Source organism: Mirounga angustirostris, unplaced genomic scaffold (assembly GCF_029215605.1).
Source record: "Mirounga angustirostris isolate CCGP_5_RB_7025 unplaced genomic scaffold, mMirAng1.0.hap1 SCAF_2, whole genome shotgun sequence".
Classification (NCBI taxonomy): domain Eukaryota; kingdom Metazoa; phylum Chordata; class Mammalia; order Carnivora; family Phocidae; genus Mirounga; species Mirounga angustirostris.
In genome coordinates, this window is record NW_026991710.1 from 147,093,712 (window position 1) to 147,113,283 (window position 19,572).

The 19,572-nt window shown below is 36.5% G+C and overlaps 1 protein-coding gene across 2 annotated transcripts in view; it reads left to right on the forward strand.

The window, feature by feature from the left end:
- The window catches only part of GALNTL6 (polypeptide N-acetylgalactosaminyltransferase like 6), a 1,204,984-nt gene that overhangs the window by 856,989 nt on the left and 328,423 nt on the right, over window positions 1-19,572 (forward strand). The gene's annotated exons all lie outside the window — the stretch shown is intronic.

Genomic DNA, 19,572 nt, shown 5'->3' on the forward strand with positions numbered 1-19,572 from the left:
AAATGACAGAGTCAAAAATTGAAAACAGACAATCTGACTCCAAACCTACACTGTGTTAAGCTAATAAGATAATAAAATATATTATATATATATACACATATATATAAATTATAGTAATGAAAGAAGAAAGAAAGAAAGAAAGAAAGAAAGAAAGAAAGAAAGAAAGAAAGAAAGAAAGAAAGAAAGAAAGAAAGAAAGAAAGGAAAAGAGAAAGAAATTTAAAAGGTTTAAAAGTTGTGGAGAAGATACCTCAATCGGTTAAGTGTCTGCCTTTGGCTCAGGTCATGATCCCGGGGTCCTGGGAATGAGCCTCACATCTGGCTCCCTGCTCAGAGGAGTCTGCTTCTCCCCCTCCCTTAGCCCCCCTCCTCCTCCACTCATGCTCACTTGAGCTCTCTCTCTTGCTCTCTAGCTCTCTCTCTCAAATAAATAAAAAAAAATCCTAAAAAAAAGTTGTGGAGAGAAAAATTCATTAGGATTAAGAAATCTAATTCACAGGATTTTTTTAAAATTAATTTATTTATTTGAGAGAGAGAGTGAGAGTGCACACATGACCAGGGGAGGGGCAAAAGGAGAGGGAGGGAGAGAATCTCAAGCAGACTCCCTGCTGAGTGCAGAGCCTTTAGTAAGGCTCAATCTCACAATCCTGAGTCAAGACCTGTGGGTAAACTGAGAGTCTAATGCTTAATCTGGGCCACCCAAAATCACAGTTTTTAACCAACTGTGTGAATTTAGACAAGCCATTTAGCTTCTTTCACCTTCTCTGTGTTTCCCTTTTGCCATCTGTAAACGAAGTCCTTGAGTCTAGATAATTGCCATATCTACTACTTCTATAATTCCATGATCCTATTTTTAAAAAACCTTCCTTTTCCTTCTCATCCTTACTGACAGGAAGCACTTCTGAGACCTCAAACTTTATTATATAAGCCCTCTTCGATTATTTAAAATCTGTACTATTTAAGTACAATCAAAGACTGTCAAAACAGATATTTTATGTCTAGCATGGATTGAAATGCATGACTCCTTGCAGAATGCAAGGGTTACAAAACAGTAATCAGTTGAGACAAAAATTTGAGATGAGTATTGCATTTCACTACAGAATTATAATCAGCCAGGGCTCGGCTCTTTTGCATCAGAGTCAACAGCAGAATGATGCAGGCCCTGAGCATGTAGACACAGAAACAGAGTCTTTCTATTAGCAGAAACTCCAGCTTCACTCATACCTCAACAGCACATCTCTTCTGATTGAAGAGACCCTTGGGGGCCCTTTTTCCAGGTTCTATGTGGAGGCTTGCCCTCTGCCAATATAACTCGTGAAGGGTAATGACAGGTAATCAAGCAGAATTAATCAATTGTTAATGCCTGGTAAATAATGAAAACTTACTTGGTTTGTTCTTTGTTCTGCTGAAAGAGTACACAGTGTTTTGAAGTATCTAGGATTCTCTGTAGTATTCTTCTCTTTGTTATTTCATTTTCTCCTGAAAATTAGATTTTATCAATTTAATGGATGGAAAAAGAACTCATGTGACATATGTTTTATATCACTTTATTCAGGATGAATTAAAAACAAATAGTGAAGATATATAAAACCAGTATCTTAAGGTAAATGATAATTAGTACATATAATAAATGCATATACATATATATGAAAGTATATGTATCTGTAAGATAAGATCTGAACAATGTTCTGTAAATAAAAAATTATAAGTTAACATAGTAAAATTAATATCTAATATTGGTATAATACTTTATAGTTTATAAATCATTTTCATGACTATCATTTTATTCTTTAGATCTATTGTTTGTGGTTATATTATTATTCCTATATCAAGGCTGAGAAGAGTGAAATTCAGAGTATCAAGCCATCATTGCAAAAAACTCTGGAATACCCAGAACTTCTGAGTCTCCCTGTGTCTATCAGATTCAGTACCCCCAATTTACCACAGAGAAACACTGAACCCACACAACTCTGAGGCATATGTCTCCCTTCAACATCAATATATTTCTTAAGTAGAACTTCCACGTTTGTTTATGACCTGGAGAAAAAAGATGGGACAAATCATTCAATTTCACAAAATTAAAACTCCCAGAACAAACAAAATAAAGTTTGAGTGAGAAAGGGAAGATAAAGGACAAAGGGAGGAGACACAATATAACAACCAACATTGGGTGGACAGAATATAGAACTCATAACCAGACAGATAATAACCTAGCTAGGTAGATAAAACAATAACAGATAGTATGTAGGATATTGACTGGCAGATTTATTGTTTTATGATTTAAAATAATGAAAAAAATAAATTGAGGTCTTATTTTAGATCACTTAAATGCAGTTTTATATGAATGATAACATTAGCATTTCTTTTTTTTTAACATTAGCATTTCTTAAAAAGATAGAGTTCAGTTCATCAAATTTTTTGTGTGGCAAATCCTTAATAGAAAAGTGGTCTATCATGTATAATAAACCAATGAAATTGAATATCAAAAAATCAAAGTGACGCTAAATGGAATAATGAAATCAAGGATAAGCTCAAAAATTAAAATATGTCTAGTAGAAAATGTGCAAAAGTATTTGGGCTAGAGTTTTTGGATAAAATACAGGATACCCAGTAAAATTTGAATTTTAGAGAAACAAGTAATTTTTTAGTATAACTATGTTCCAAATATTGTATGTATTCTGTATTTTTTTTAAGATTTTTTATTTATTTATTTGACAGAGAGAGACACAGAGAGAGAGGGAACACAAGCAGGGGGAGTGGGAGAGGGAGAAGCAGGCTTCCCGCCGAGCAGGGAGCCCAATGCGGGCTTATCCCAGGACCCCAGGATCATGACCTGAGTGGAAGGCAGACGCTTAATGACTGAGCCACCCAGGCGCCCCTGTACTCTGTATTTTTATTTGATAAATCTGGCTACCCTATTGTGGGCTAATATAGCTGGAAAGTGGTAGTAGAAGTGAAATGGGACAGTACCTTCTCCCCACCTGGGAAGGCCTTTATTGATGGTTTTGTGATTGTGACATTTAAAGCAATCTTAGCCTGGTCAAGTCCATGAAGTTCTGCAAATAGAGATTTTAGTTTGGTAACCTGCCTGAATATGTTCCCCATAAGTTGAGAGAAAGAAATTTGGAGAAAAAATCTGAACCCCTCCTATACAGTGGGGTTTATATTCATTATATTGCCTTTAATTTTGACAATACATCTACCTGTAAGAAAGGTGTTTCTAACCAATTCTACAGATGAGGTAAACGAAGCTCAAAGAGAAAATTGGTTTCCCAAAATGTGAAACAAGTTTATGAACCTGTTTCCTATGCTTATTTCTCTCATTAGCTCAGCTTCCATTAGATATTTGGGAGTGTATGAGACATTCTGGCCAAAGACAGAGACCCAATCCAGCCAAATATCTTCAGAGCCAAAGAAACACAACTCCAAATGAGAAGCTGTGGTGTCTGCCTTATCCTCAAAATGAAATTTTTGTTTCTTGGATCATAATGACCTATGATCCAATACACAGTACTAGGCAGAGCCTTAGATGTTCAGAGCAGGCAATAAACATCTAATCACTTTTACATGCATCATGAAAAATGCTTTACTTGATGATGAAAAATGGTTCATCATGTCATTGTAAGGCAATATTAAAATATTTTGGCAATTGAAAATGTTCACATCCAATATGACTATTTTATTGGTTTAAATCAATGTGTCAAAGTGTATATAATAATTCTTTTAACTCTTTTAATGACAAACACTTTTTACCTGGACCCTTAAAAAAGATTTGTATTTATGGTTTTCTATTGGAAATCCATGAAAAAGTAATCTCACAGATTTACTAGAAAAGATACAGCTCTTATTATTTGTCAATTGATCATATCTATACAATATATAACAACTTACAGCCAAAGATATTACAGTCAGAAATAGAAAGGGAAAGTGTCACAGTTTAGTTCTGTTTGTTAAGAATCTAGTTAGCTGCTGAGCCAGGAACATGTAAATCAAACAGAATGAAGCAGTTAGTGACACACTGGCCACAACCAAGCAGATTGGATGATTTTTCACAAAAACTTCCAGTTAACTGGGAGTAGTATTCTTTATTCTAAAAGCAAATAGGGAGAAGCAGGGGTTGACTTTCTTTTGTGTGAGCAGTGTAAACTGTAGGCATTACAGAGACCATTCTTGCGACCTCCAGAGCATGGCTCATTCCCAAACTCATGGATTCACTCATCTGCCAGAAATAGAAATCATTCATCTTAGCCCCAGCTTTGCAAATCCAGTTCATCCAACTTTAGATGAATCTAAAGAGAACAGATAGGTAGGGGCACTTGGGTGGCTCAGTCAGTTAGGTGTTTGACTCTTGATCTCAGCTTAGGTCTTGATCTCAGGGTTGTGAGTTCAAGCCCCACATTGGGCTCCCTACTGGGCATGGAGCCTACTTAAAAAAAAAAAAAAAGTACAGATAAGGAGCTGTCTGTTCTTTTCAAAAATTGCTAGAGTGAAGACACACCTCTATCCCCTCAGTTATTAGCTATTTCAGTATCCTGACAACACAGAAAACAAGATCAAAACCTTTAAAATTAGGTTGAGAACTTTTTTGTACATAAACAGAAAGCAGTTTATTATATCAATCATCAGGTATTTTGTAGTATGACAGCCTTGTATTTCTAGTTCCCAGACTTCCAACTAGTCCATTCATTCATTATTTCATATGCACAGTTTTCTATACATTATTTATTTATTCGATTATCATCTATTCAGCAGCCACTCTAACAGGCCTAACCTTAGATGTTGGGGAACACAATCAATTGTACACCAGTTTTTGCTCTTAAGAGCCTTCAGACTTGATCATATATATTTAGAAAAAAAAAAAAAAAAAAAGGTCCTGTGTGAAATGTTAAATAATAATACAATAAATTAGGTGATCCAAAAATATCTGATTAAATAAGTGCTAAATAAGTAAAACATACCAGGGCCCTTAAGGGAGAGAAATTAGGTCATGGAAAAGTAAGAAAAAGGCTGTTCCTTTTGATGGTTTGGCTCACTCATGTTTGCATTGCCCAATGGAGTCGTGTCAACACCAGTGACAGTGAGACCCATACGACTGGTTCCCGGTAGTTTCAAAGACTGAAACCTGAGCCCACTAAAAATGATAATAATGTGCTAATAGTGAAAATGGACAACAGGGGCACCTGGGTGGTTCAGTCGGTTAAGTGTGCGACTCTTGATTTCAGCTCAGGCCTTGATCTCAGGGTCGTTAGTTTAAGCCCCATGTTGGACTCCATGCTGGGCGTGGAGTCTACTTAAAAAAAATAGGGTCACCTGGGTGGCTCAGTCAGTTAAGGGTTAAGCAGGTGGCTCTTGGTTTGACTCAGGTCACGATCTCATGGGTTGTGAGATTCAGCCCTGCATAAGGCTCTGTGCTCAGTGGGGAGTCTCCCTCTGCCCTTCCCCTCATTTACGCACTCTCTCTCTCTCTCAAATAAATAAATCTTTTTAAAAAATGGACAACATATTTCATATGTGCATTAATTAGACCTTGCTGAGGAATGGCCTTTAAATATTTATCATATTTTAAATTCTTTTCTTTTTTTATAAAATGAAAAAGTAATGTAATTTAATTATCAACTAATTTACCCCAAATTATACAATCAAATAGGTATTGTCTCTTTCTTTTTTTAATTTTATTTTATTATGTTATGTTAATCACGATACATTACATCATTAGTTTTTGAGGTAGTGTTCCATGATTCATTGTTTGTGTATAACACCCAGTGCTCCATGCAGAATGTGCCCTCCTTAATACCCATCACCAGGCTAACCCATCCCCCCACCCCCTCCCCTCTAGAACCCTCAGTTTGTTTCTCAGAGTCCATAGTTTCTCATGGTTCATCTCCCCCTCCAATTTCCCCCCCTTCATTTTTCCCTTCCTGCTATCTTCTTCTTTTTTTTTTTTAACATATAATATATTATTTGTTTCAGAGGTACAGGTCTGTGATTCAACAGTCTTACACAATTCACAGTGCTCATCATAGCACATACCCTCCCCAATGTCTATCACCCAGCCACCCCATCCCTCCCACCCCCCACCACTCCAGCAACCCTCGGTTTGTTTCCTGAGATTAAGAATTCCTCTTATCAGTGAGATCACATGATATATGTCTTTCTCTGATGTCAATCAGAGTTAAATTCTTTTTTTTAAAGATTTTATTTATTTGTGAAAGAGTGAGAGTGGGGGTGGGGGATGGACAGAGGAGAGCAGACTCCCCTCTAGGATGGAGTCACCCACGGGGCTCGATTCCATGACCCTGAGATCATGACCTGAGCCAAAATCAAGAGTTGGATGATTAACCAACTGAGCCACCCAGGCCACCCCACCATATTTTAAATTCTTAACAAGATGTAAAATGTTCTCAGTCTCTGAATTTCTGTAACTTCCTTATACTTGGCCAATCAAACACTGCCTCAATTTAAGATAGAAAATTTTGTATCTTCTGACACCAGCGTCACCTTTGGGAAAAAGTATATTTTCCAAGTACAACACAGCTCTGCATGTTCTTCTGCATGTATTATGGATAAGGAGGATGGTTTAAGCTTGATTATATATTTAATTATCATATTTATTAAATGATATACCTCACTTAAGACTGGTGATTCTCTGTCCTATTCTACCCACCCCAGCTATGAAGAATCCACTGCTGGTATCACAAATTGGGCATTTTTCCTGCTAAGTCCAGGATTTTCTCAAAAAACTATTACTCCAAAAACTAGTCAGAGATGATGCATGAAATAAAATCTATCAGTGTACTTTACTATATTCAAAGTATTGTGCAAACTTAAATCTAGGAAGACCTTGTGTTTAATGAACATATGTAAGACTTTTTTTTTTTAAGATTTATTTATTTTAGAGAGAGAATATGTGAGTTGGGGGAAGGGTAGTGGGAGAGAGAGAGAGGGAGAGAATCAGACTCCCTGCTGAACTCAGAGCCCCACAAAGGGCTCAGTCTTACAACCCTGAGATCATGACCTGAGCCAAAATCAAGAGTCAGACGTTTAACTGCTTGAGCAACCCAGGCGCCCCTAATGAGTATATGTAAGATTCTTGAGTGTTGCATTCTATAAAATATTCTAACTAGTACTTACAATAATCTTAAGAGATAAACAAGCAAAATAATATCCCCTTTTTAGATATGAAGTAACTGAAATCCAGAAAGATTAAACAGCATGTTAAAAATCAAATAGTTATGAATGATAGAATCAATATCCAAACCCAAGCCCCTAACTCCCAAGTCAAATGCTGGTGTGTCAAAAGCCTTAAAAAAGAATATACTAACCTTCCATCTCCTAAGAATTTAATCAGTGGGATAATCAGATAAGTACAGGTAGATGTAAGCTTATTGGACTGTTGTTAATAATCGTGAAAAAAAGCCTTAATTTCCATCAATTTGAAATTGATTGAAGAAATTTTGGTTCCCACATAAAATGGAATATGACACAGTTGTTAAAAATTTTAAGTTTATATTTATCGGCATCAAAATGTTATGATAACATGTTTCAAAGTTGTTAAAATAAAAAATATTTTTAAAAAATGGTGATAGTGTGAAGTGCTGGTGAGAATGTAGAGACATTGGATGACTCATACATTGCTGGTGGGAATGAAAAATGGTACGACCCCTCTGGAAAATAATTTGGCATTTCTTACAAAATTAAACATGCATTTATCATATCGCTCTGGCAAATGGTCTCAAGGGCATTTGTCCGAGGGAAATGAAAACTTACGTTCACACAAAAACCTGTACGTGAATGATCATAATAGCTTTATTCATCCTACCTAAAAACTGGAAAGAATCCAAATGCCCATCCTTCTCACTGTCAGTGTATTTGCTTTTTCATCATGTCACCCTCTGATTCAAACCATTCAGTAGCATCCTGTTATCTACCAAATACTGTCTGAATTTTTCAACTGGTGTTTAGTCTTTCCAGAAAAAGTCTCCAGCCTGCTTTGTCAATCTTGTGAGTGTTCTAAGTTTCAGGTGCACTCAGCTACTTTTTATTCCAGGCACACAATTTTCATTTTCCACCTTCTATGCCTTTGCTTATGCTGCTTCTCCCGCCTAAAATGTTCTTATTCTTCAAACTTCTCATTTCCCAGCCCTATCCTTTTTTTTTTTTTTTCATTTACTGTTAACATGCCAATTACTCTATGAGACTTCTTATTCATTCGAGGTTGGGGTTAATTCATTTTTGTTCAAAGACAAAATGACTAAACTCATACTTCTTCATTGATATTGTAGTTACTTGTGCATGTGTTCCATGCAAAACTAAATGTTTAGTTCCTATAGCACTTAAGATACTGTTTTGAACATGTTAAGCAGTCCAATAATGGAGTTCTCAAAAGTTTCAGATGTACAGGTAAAAATACTGTGGGAAAATTACCATAAATAGACAGGAAAGGGGAGAAGTGCGGAAGGGCAGAAATGGAAGCCAAAGACTAGTACAGGTACAGTTTTTAGAAACCTGGATAATGAAATACCAAAGCAAAGTAATTTAGGAAACCTTGTTGATTGGTGTAAAATAGGATGAATTTTTGTCATTTGGTCATTTATTTTTCATTGGCATTTCTACTCAATTATAGATGTCTTGACTGCTAAAATGATAGCCTAGGCCAATACATCTCTTGGAACAGATCTATGGAAAATTTGTCCCATACCAGCCTCTTTATCCATTTATCTGTTCACTCACACGTATAGTAAGATCTATTCCTGTGATATGCAAAGGCACCAAGAAAAAGACTAAGCCGGAATGGATTAGCAGAGTAACCAAAATAAAACCATAGTCTTTCGCTCTCAAGTGTGCTGTCCCTGAAGAAGGGACTGGAGCATCTTTCTTCTCATCCACTTTCTTGTATGTTCCCAAACTAACTCCTTTATAAACTTTTCATCCACCCATCACTTCTCCATATTTTAAAATACTAGGCCAGAGTGAATTGTCTTTTTGAGTCTACAACTAAATAAAAACTAATCCTTTCTATAATTTAGCTAGGCAACTTAGAAAAACAAAAACAAACAAAAAAAAAAACTGAACTAGCTTCTTTCATAGCACATTAAAGGATTTGGGGGGGTGCGGCAGAGGGAGATCTATTTCCAGCCTTATAGTTCCCCATCTGCTTGTCTTCTAGGCCAGTTAGAGGTGTAAGCAGTCAATAGGTAGCCTGTCCTTCTGAGGCTCGAGATGCTCTTTGCCATCCATGGGTTAGATATTAAACATAACAATATCTTGCTTAGGTTTTACCAAAGAGACTACTTGAGAGTAATCTAACTCAATGTCTGTGTTAGGAACTTGATTAATATTCAAAATAATTAGACCACTGCATTTAAAAATAAATCTTTGGAGATTAAGTGTTACTCTGGTCCTCAGGAGCTTTCTTCTGTAATACTATCTTTTTTCTCCAAGGGAATAAATATTCAAAAAGGACATTCTGGTCACATATTTGTCAAACGTAAAGGCAAGAATGCAAGTTATCTATATGATTATTTTGATGAAATAGTATGTACAAGCAAATTTTTGTAGAAAAAAAAAGTGAGAAAACTAGAGGTAAACACTATAAACATTTATTTCATTTTTAACTGTATTAAAACCTGTACATCAAAGTACTAAGTGGCTGAATCATACCTATTCCTGAATACAGGAACAGAACCCATTGTTATGCCTTGTCCTTTGAGTTTCTATGCTCCTCTAGGAATGAGCTTTTTCTTCAAAAGATCCAATCATATTTACATTTTCAATGCACTTTAAATCATCTATATTTCGTTCCTGGGCCTCACCCCTCTCTGGACAAGATAATGTTCTTTTGTGTTTCAAATTTAGGCTCACACACATAATAAAAACACAATAATACACAATTCCTTACACGAACTTCACATTGTCACATGTTCACCTGATTATTACAACTGTGTGGTGCAGGCAATATCAGAATCCTCATTTTCCATTGGACAGCTACATATAGAAGAATGAAACTGGACCATTCCCTTACACCATACACAAAGATAAACTCAAGATGGATGAAAGACCTCAATGTGAGACAGGAATCCATAAAAATCCTAGAGGAAAACATAGGCAGTAACCTCTTCGACATCAGCCACAGTAACTTCTTCAAAGACACGTTTCCAAAGACAAGTGAAACAAAAGCAAAAATGAACTTTTGGGACTTGATCAAGATAAAAACTTCAGCACAGCAAAAGAAACAGTCAACAAAACTAAGAGGCAACCCACAGAATGGGAGAAGATATTTGCAAATGACAGTACAGATAAAGGGCTGGTATCCAAGATTTATAAATAACTTCTCAAACTCAACACTCAGAAAACAAATAACCCAGTCAAAAATGGGCAGAAGACATGAACAGGTACTTCTCCAAAGAAGACATCCAAATGGCTAACAGACACATGAAAAAATGCTCAACATCACTAGCCATCAGGGAAATACAAATTTAAACCACAATGAGATACCACCTTACACCAAAATTAACAAAACAAGAATCAACAAATGTTGGTGAGGATATGGAGAAAAGGGACCCCTCTTACACTGTTGGTGGGAATGCAAGCTGGTACAGCCACTCTGGAAAATAGTATGGAGGTTCCTCAAGATGTTAAGAATAGAGCTACCCTACAACCTAGCGATTGCACTACTAGGTATTTACCCCAAAGATAGACGTAGTGAAAAGAAGGGGCATAGCAGTAATGTCCACAATAGCCAAACTATGGAAGGAGCCGAGATGCCCTTCAACAGATGAATGGACAAGGAATATGTGGTTCATATATACAATGGAATATTATTCAGCCATCAGAAATGATGAATACCCACCATTTGCATCGACATGAATGGAACTGGAGGGGATTATGCTAAGTGAAGTAAGTCAAGCAGAGAAAGATAATTATTATATGGCTTCATTCATATGTGGAACATAAGCAATAGCATGGGGGACTATAGGGGAAGGGAGGGAATTCTGAAGGGGGAGAAATCAGAGAGGGAGATGAACCATGAGAGACTATGGGCCCGGGAAACAAACTGAGGGTTTCAGAGGGGAGGTAGGTGGTGGGTGGGGGTAACAGGGTGATGGGTATTAAGGAGGGCACATGCTGTGATGAGCACTGGGTGTTATACGCAACTAATGAATCACTGAACACTACATCAAAAACTAATGATGTACTATAGAGTGGCTAGTGAACATAAAAAAAATTAAAATTTTTTTAAAATTTAAAAATAAAAACAAGTAAAAAGAGAAAAAAAAAAAAGTATCTTCATTTTCCAGGTAGAGGCCAAGCCTCCTGAAATGTCTGCTGACCAATCCAAATTCTTGAAACCAGTAAATAAATGACAAACCCTAACCTCAAAGCCAGTGTTGTTGATTCTAACTCAACGTATAAATGTAATTTTTTCCTACCAAGTCAGATAGAATATGCTGATACACAAACTCCTTTTAAAGGATCTATATTTCACAGATTTTTGGTTTTAGTCTGAAAAAAAATAAACCACACACACGCGCACACACACATACACACACAATAATATTCAACTCCAGAGAACATATACCTAAAATTTCCATCTGCACCATATTTGACAAGGCGATCTATATGTGAGCATGTGTATGCTTTTAGGTGAATGGAGAGTTAGCTCTGTTAATAATTCCTTAAAGCTTCTGAATTTTTCTTTCATGATCTCTCCAATTTATGCATTTTAATGCTAAGATAATTTTTTACTGTATTTGCGGGAAAATAGTTTTAGCATTTGGCAGATTGCAGAGAATGTCGGTTTTCATTTTCTCCATTGGGCTGGGTAAAATCCCTGAGGAAAACAAAAAAGGGGCAGTGTCAGGATCATAAATATTCAGTTCCATGCTGCTTCTTTAAAGGCAGAAAATGTAGGACTTCACAGGCACAAATAAGCTCTAAATTTACTTAGAGAAAATGGATGTGTGATGTGTCCTAACTATCCTCCTTAAAATCATTCTGATATTTGATATTTAGAATGAGTGGTAAATGTGTTTCTAGAAATAGGATACATTGTAATACTGTTTCCAGAGATCTTTCTCTTTTTATTCACCTGGCATTAAGAATTACTTATAAAATTTCACAATTTGATTAAAAATTAATATGACAGCTGTAGTCCACCAACAGGGAAAGACCCCATAAATAATGCATCTGGCAAACTAAGGAATAACTAATAAGTTTAGATTTGTGGTAAATTATTAACAACTATGTAGCATATGTGTTTCTATTATTTTGCCCAAGATTGGGATATTTATGTTTTAATGATTTTAGTAATAGATTCCTTTCTGTAATCTAGGTGAAAAACCAGAAACTATGGGACTAAATTGAAGATATTAAAGAATTGATTTTCACCATTTACTGTCATTTAAAGAAGAAATATCTATTATAGCTAAGAATTCTTAGACTTAGTATAATAGTGTACTTTGCTTTTTTTTAGTTTTTAAAGTAAGATTTTTTTATTAATATATAATGTATTATTTGTTTCAGGGGTACAGGTCTGTGATTCAACAGTCTTACACAATTCACAGCGCTCACCATAGCACATACCCTCCCCAGTGTTTATCACCCAGCCACCCCATCCCTCCCACCCCCCTCCACTCCAGCAACCCTCAGTTTGTTTCCTGAGATTAAGGGTCTCTTATGGTTTGTCTCCATCTCTGGTTTCATCTTGTTTCATTTTACCCTCCCTTCCCCTATGATCCTCTGTCTTGTTTCTCAAATTCCTCGTAACAGTGAGATCATATGCTACTTGTCTTTCTCTGATTGACTTAAGATGTGAGATATATATACATATATATGTATATATATATATACACAATGGAATATTATGCAGTGAAATAAGTCAATCGGTGTACTTTGCTTTAATTGTATGGATCCTGTGCTAAATGTTTCACATGCAGCATTATCCTTTTGTTATATATCAGGTTCAGCTATTTTTTTTTTAAAGATTTTATTTATTTTTTTGACAGAGAGAGACACAGCGAGAGCAGGAACACAAGCAGGGGGGGTGGGAGAGGGAGAAGCAGGCTTCCCCCCGAGGAGGGAGCCCGATGTGGAACTCGATCCCAGGACCCTGGGATCATGACCTGAGCCGAAGGCAGACGCTTAACGACTGAGCCACCCAGGCACCCAGGTTCAGCTATTTTTTAAACACATTAGCACTAAGTTGTTCTTCTTTTATGAATTACCTTTTTATGAACTTTAGGAGAAATGGAAAGCCTAAGAAACTCCTTCTCTTACTATCATATTGTATAAAAAGAAGCCAGAATATGAAAGTTTTCAATAATGAGCAAATGAAAACATTCTAAATGGATTATTGATTGAAAGTTGGGATTTTCTGGGACATAACCCTAAAATTTTATAATTGGAGTCTTCAAGGCAACATCTATAGTTCCCCACAGTATAGCCTTTGGTGTCATTGATAATCTGTGAATGAATCATCGTGGCGATGCATAATGATATGTCCAAAGTCAAGGATGCTAACTAACTGCTCTGTGTACAAAAGCAGGAGAAAATTAAACAAACCAAAATTGTAATATGAGAGATTAAGCTTAGAAATAATGGTCTATAAGGGATATCAACATAAGACTGGTGGTACTATGCATAAAATTGCAGAAAAGTTTTTTAGATAATTAAAAATGGAACATATCCTCCCCTTTCTCTAGTTTGGAGCGCTAATTAAGTTCTAGCACTATTTTTTTCTTAAATTTAGAGAGAGCACAGGAGCAGGGAGGGGCAGAGGGAGAAGGAGAGAGAATCTCAAGCAGGGGTTTGATGTGGGGTTCAGCCTCACCACCCTGAGATCATGACCTGAGCCAAAACCAAGAGTCGATGCTCAACCCACTGAGTCACCCAGGTACCCTTAAGTTCTAACAATATTTATCTAATTTTCAAAATACGTAAGTTTTCAGTCCTGAAATTGTTAATAGACTATGAATTATGCTATCTGTTAGGACTGGAAAAGTAGCCTATGCTTCCTATTCCCTCATCCCACCTATGTAATAAGTCATTAAATTCTATCTTTCAAATATCTCACAAATCCCTTTATTTACCCCCATTCCCCACACCACCGGCACTCTGCTAATCAAAGTGACTGTCATTCTCTTCATCTGGACCAACAAAATCACCTCTAAGCTGGCTCCCTGACTCTACTCTTGCTACCATCCGTATATGTACCACACTTTTTTTTTTTAAGATTTCATTCATTTATTTGACAGATTGAGAGAGAGAACAGGAACAGAGGGAAGAGGCAGAGGGAGAGGGAGAGGCAGATTCCCTGGCAAGCAGGGAGCCCGACGCAGGACTCCATCCCAGGACCCTGAGATCATGACCCCGGCCAAAGGCAGACGCTCAACCAACTGAGCCACCTGGGTGCCCCAAGAGTGGTCTTTTAAAAGCACAAATCAAATATGTCCCTACTGACTGCTAGATTAGTATAAACTCTTACCCTTGTGTAGGAAACCCTCCCCGGTTTGTCTCCTTCCCAGCTTCCCAGCCTCATTTCACAGCTCTCTAGCCCTGAGGGAGGTTTCTCCGGTCCTCCCCGGGACCCCCGGAAACAGCTCACTCTCTACATCGCGGGGCTTAGGGGAGCCATTGAAAAACTGAGTTCTTACGCTGAACACTGGAGATTTTGATTCATTTTATCTTATGTAAAGCCTGGTAATTTGCATATTTTAAAGCTGTTTCCACTGTGCACCAGGTTTGCTGTTCTCTTTGGCTTGAATCACAACCCCTCTACGGCTTTGAATGGAATTGCTTTTTATTCAATTTATAATGCACTGGCTGCCCAATATATGCAAGTCGTCATGGCAGAGATGTTTCATATGAACTCTACTGTTTAAAATAACTGTGACACAGACATACTGTTTAACAATTCCTCGGGGAACAAAAACCTTTTTAACAAAATTGGCCTGTGTACCAAGGGCTAAGAAATATTGGTGCATTTGAGCAGTAAGAGAAGGCAGATCTGTAATCCGCTGTGCTATTTCTGTAAAAGACTTCTCAGGGCATAAGTGAGTGAAAGCCAACAATCTATGGAGTTGGCAGCCGGGAGGAAGCCGGAGAGCACTATGTCTCTAAGGAGAGACTGCAAAACAGAAGGAAAATAAGAGCATTCCCTCCATAACAGACCTGGAGACTCGGCCTGACATTCTTTGCCAGAGAGAGAGAGACACCCACAAAATTTTCCAGGAATCCCCTCCTGTTTCCATCAGCCGACAGGAGGAATGTGCTTCTGTATGTGCCCGTAAGCATTTTATGTTATTTCTACCACCAGTGATACAATAAAATCAAGTGGGTTAATTGTTAAAGAAAAGAGTTATTTCAGTTGCTTCTGAAATTAAACTAATATTATACACTGAGTAGTACTTAATCTTTCTTTAATGATTCCAGAGTGTCCCATATTCATAATTATGATTAGCAATTACTTTTGAAATCACTATAGTGTAGTGGAAAGAACGCTAACTGAACTTGGTCATTCCCTAGCTGTATAATCTTTGGCAAATCATGCTTGCGATTTATCATCTGGAAAATAAAGATAATTCTATGTATCTCACAAATTTTTGTGAAGATTAAATCATATTATACAAAGTACTCATCATAGTTTCTAGGGCATAGATGAGACCTTTTAAATGTCAATCACATTTCTTCTCCCTTAATAATGTAGATAAGGAAAAAGTAGGAGGTCAAAGGCTTAAAAAAAATCAGAACACTAGACAAAGGAATATAATAACTAACTGTACTGAAGCCAGAAACAACCAGGAAAGGTAAGTAAATAATGACGAAAAGGAGTGTGGGGTAATTTATAACAATGGCATAAACAGTACCAACAGCTTATGACTGTCTCACAGCTTCGTTGTGAGGTCCCCTTTCATTAATTCTTCATCAGAGGTTTACTTTTTACCTCCCAGATATTCATCTTCCTTTTCTTTTTAATTTTTCATACTTGATGGAGTATATTTCCTTCCTAATTTGTTTTTATTATCAATATTTTTCTTTTCAAGGGATTGTAATCTTGGACAGTCTTCCCAAGTCACTAAATTTTTTAAAGTCTCCTTTCCTGGGCATTAACACCCCTTTGTCATCTAAATAATGTATTATTCATTTGTTGTTCCTTGTCAATGATAATGTGTGTGACTCAATCAATACTGAGAAACCCCTTTGTGTAACTTTCCTAATTATACCTCTAAACTTCCAACTACCTAATGTTTCCCCAGTCACTGATCAGGATGTCTTCCTATTCTCCATAGTGCAAGACTTGAGAAGACTATTTTTAGTTTTAACTTTTCTCTTTATAAATCACTCTCTACCTCTGGGCTAGCCATCCTTAATTTTTTCTGTCCTAAATGCACAAACCTTAAAAGAATCTTTTCCTTTTGTCATTTCATATAATTTTAAATATTTGAATAAAAAAATGTTGACTTGTCTAAAAGAGATATAAGCTTCCTCTACTTTGTAGGCATTCCTAGTTCTTGGCTTTTGTGTTTTTTTGTTTTCCCCGGACTGCTTTCTACACAACAGATTAAGAGAGAAAAGCTCCACTTTGATAAATGCATTGAAGTTTTTATGAAAATGAAAAATGAGAGATAATACTTACCAATAAATATTCTCAGAGTAACTAGAAAAGATGAGTTTATCTTGTATGACTGACTTACCACATTATATATCCAATATTATTCCTTTTGTTTGCTTCCCCTGGACTACATTATTTATTTATTATTTATTTAGTTAACTTATTTTTAATTGAAGTATGTTTACACTGGACTACATAATTTAAAAGTAAATCTATATCCAATTAATTTAATATGCAAGGCAATAATTCTTCAAAAATACTTATGTCAGGACACTAAATCATCAAACTAGCTCTGACCTTTTTGGTTAAGTGGTTATCAAGAAAATTAAGATTTTCCAAATGTTTTTTGTCATAGTAAACTATATGAATAAGACAGTAAAAACAATATAAGCCTCAGAATTTCTGAGGACTGTAACCATTATATATATGTATGTGTGTGTGTGTGTGTATATATATATATATATATATATATATATATATATATATGCATTTAGAACCCTAACAATTACATATATATATATTCATTTAGACCAGTTTTACTCCACTTTTATTGTATAATTACTTGTATATTAAATATTTAAAAAACAGTTTTAGAATGCAGGTTCTTAAATTCTTTGGTCTAAGGACCCTAACAAGCTTTTGTTTATGTGGTTATAATCTATCAAAATTTACCTAACTAAAAATTTTAAATAAGCATTTAAAAACAGGAGAACACAAGCATACATCCCACTAACCATTTGTGTGATGGTGTTTCACATGTCATCTACTCTGCACTAATGACAGAATGAGAGGGCAAAAGCAACTAATATTTTAGTATCATTATGAAAATAATTTTGAGCTCACAAACCCCTGACTGTCCTTACGAACCCCTGGACTAGAAGAACTGGCATTTTCTCAAAAAGAACAAATTTCTAAGGATGCTCCTGACTGTTTTATGTGGATTTTAAAGATACAGCAAGGTGGGTGCACTGGGTGGCTCGGTCAATTGGGTGTCCAACTCTTGATCTCAGCTCAGGTCTTGATCTCAGGATCATGAGTTCAAGCACCACTTTGGGCTCTGTGCTGGGCATGGAGTCCACTTAAAAAAAAAAAAGAAATATAGAATAAGGAATATAGTCGATGATGTTGTGATGGCATTGTATGGTGACAGATGACAGCCACACTTGTGGTGAGTGCAGCATAACATCTAGAGAAGTTGAAACGCTAAGCTGTACACGTGAAACTAATGTAATTTTGCGTGTCAACTATAATTAAAAAAAAATAATACTCTCTGAATGCCTCTTAAATAAATAAACAAATAAATAAGCCACCCAGCATCTTTTGATTTTTATCTGGCAGGTGATAGGAGGCTGATACTGATTTTCCACATCCAAACTTACAGTTCCATTTTAGCCTGTGACTGTTAAATCAGGTGGATCTCAAGAAGCAGGGGTGTTGATCTCTAAATAAATAAAAGTGCTAAATAAAAGCATGTGTTTCACTGGAGAGCAGTTGAATAAATTAATTCAAGGTAAGGCAGTGTAAGTGTGTAATAAAAGCTTAAGTAGTGATTGTGAAGTTTAAAAAAACAAAATCACCATTCAAAACACAAGTGGATAATAGGAAGAAAGAAATGGATAGGAAGACAAATAGATGACAAAGAAACTAATGGTCATTGGTTGAAAGACATTGTTAAAATGTAAAGGACTTGAATATCACTTCAGTTTGTCTACACAGAGAAGTAATAAAGCCAGGAATAGAAAACAGTGCTCATGGGATAATTAGGGAACACATTAGGCAATCATAAATATACTATATTATTAAAACATAGTTAAAATAATAGGTATTTAGACATACAACAGGATCCATATGATGCAGCCTATCTTAATGGTTTTCCTGGGTGACAGATATGACTCAGAGAGAGCAATTGCAAAGTAAGTTTATTTTTTTGACCACCATTCTCACAAATTTGGCAGTGGCCTAGTTCTTCCCAGGCACCTGGATGAAAATCCACCCCATGGAGCACCTGGGTGGCTCAGTTGGTTAAGCGACTGCCTTCGGCTCAGGTCACAATCCTGGAGTAACAGGATCGAGTCCCACATGGGGCTCCCTGCTCAGCGGGGAGTCTGCTTCTCCCTCTGACCCCCCTTCCTCTCATGCACTCTCTCTCTCATTCTCTCTCTCTCTAATAAATAAATAAAATCTAAAAAAAAAAAAAGAAAAAGAAAATCCACCCCATAAGTGTGATCACTTGAAAGCAATTAGAAGTCCTAAAGTCTCACTAAGTTGCAAATCATAGGTTTGATTCTATAGTTGAACTGTCTTTTGCTACGTGAGAATCAAAAATACAGGGGGACCATGTACAAATAAGGAAGTGGGAGTTAGTCTGTTTCTTCTCCTTCCCTGTACAGGCATACATTATTTTATTGTGCTTCACTTTATTCTTTACAGATACTGCCTTTTTTTTATAAATTGAAGGTTTATGGCAATCCCGTGTCTCAGTCACATTTTTTTTAATTCTTACAATATTTCTAACTTTTTCATTATTATTATATTTGTTATGGTGATCTGTGATCAGTGACCTTTGATGTTACTATTATAATTTTGGGGTACCATGAACCATGCCCATATGAGATGGTGAACTTTTTTTTTTTAGAGAGAGAGATCACGTGCACCCACGTGAGCTGGTAGGGAGGGGCAGAGGGAGAGGGGGAGAGAGAATTCTAAGGAGGCCCAATGCATGTCTCGATCTCATGACCCTGAGATCATGACCTGAGCCAAAACCAAGAGTCAGACACTTAACCAACTGAGCCACCCACATGCCCCAAAGATGGTGAACTTAATAGATACTTGTATATTTCCGACTGCTCCACAGACCACCCCTCCCCGCATCAGTCTCCTTCTCCTAGGGCCTCCCTCATCCCCAAGACACAACAATATTGAAATAGGCCAACTAATAACCCTACAATGGCCTCTAAATATTCA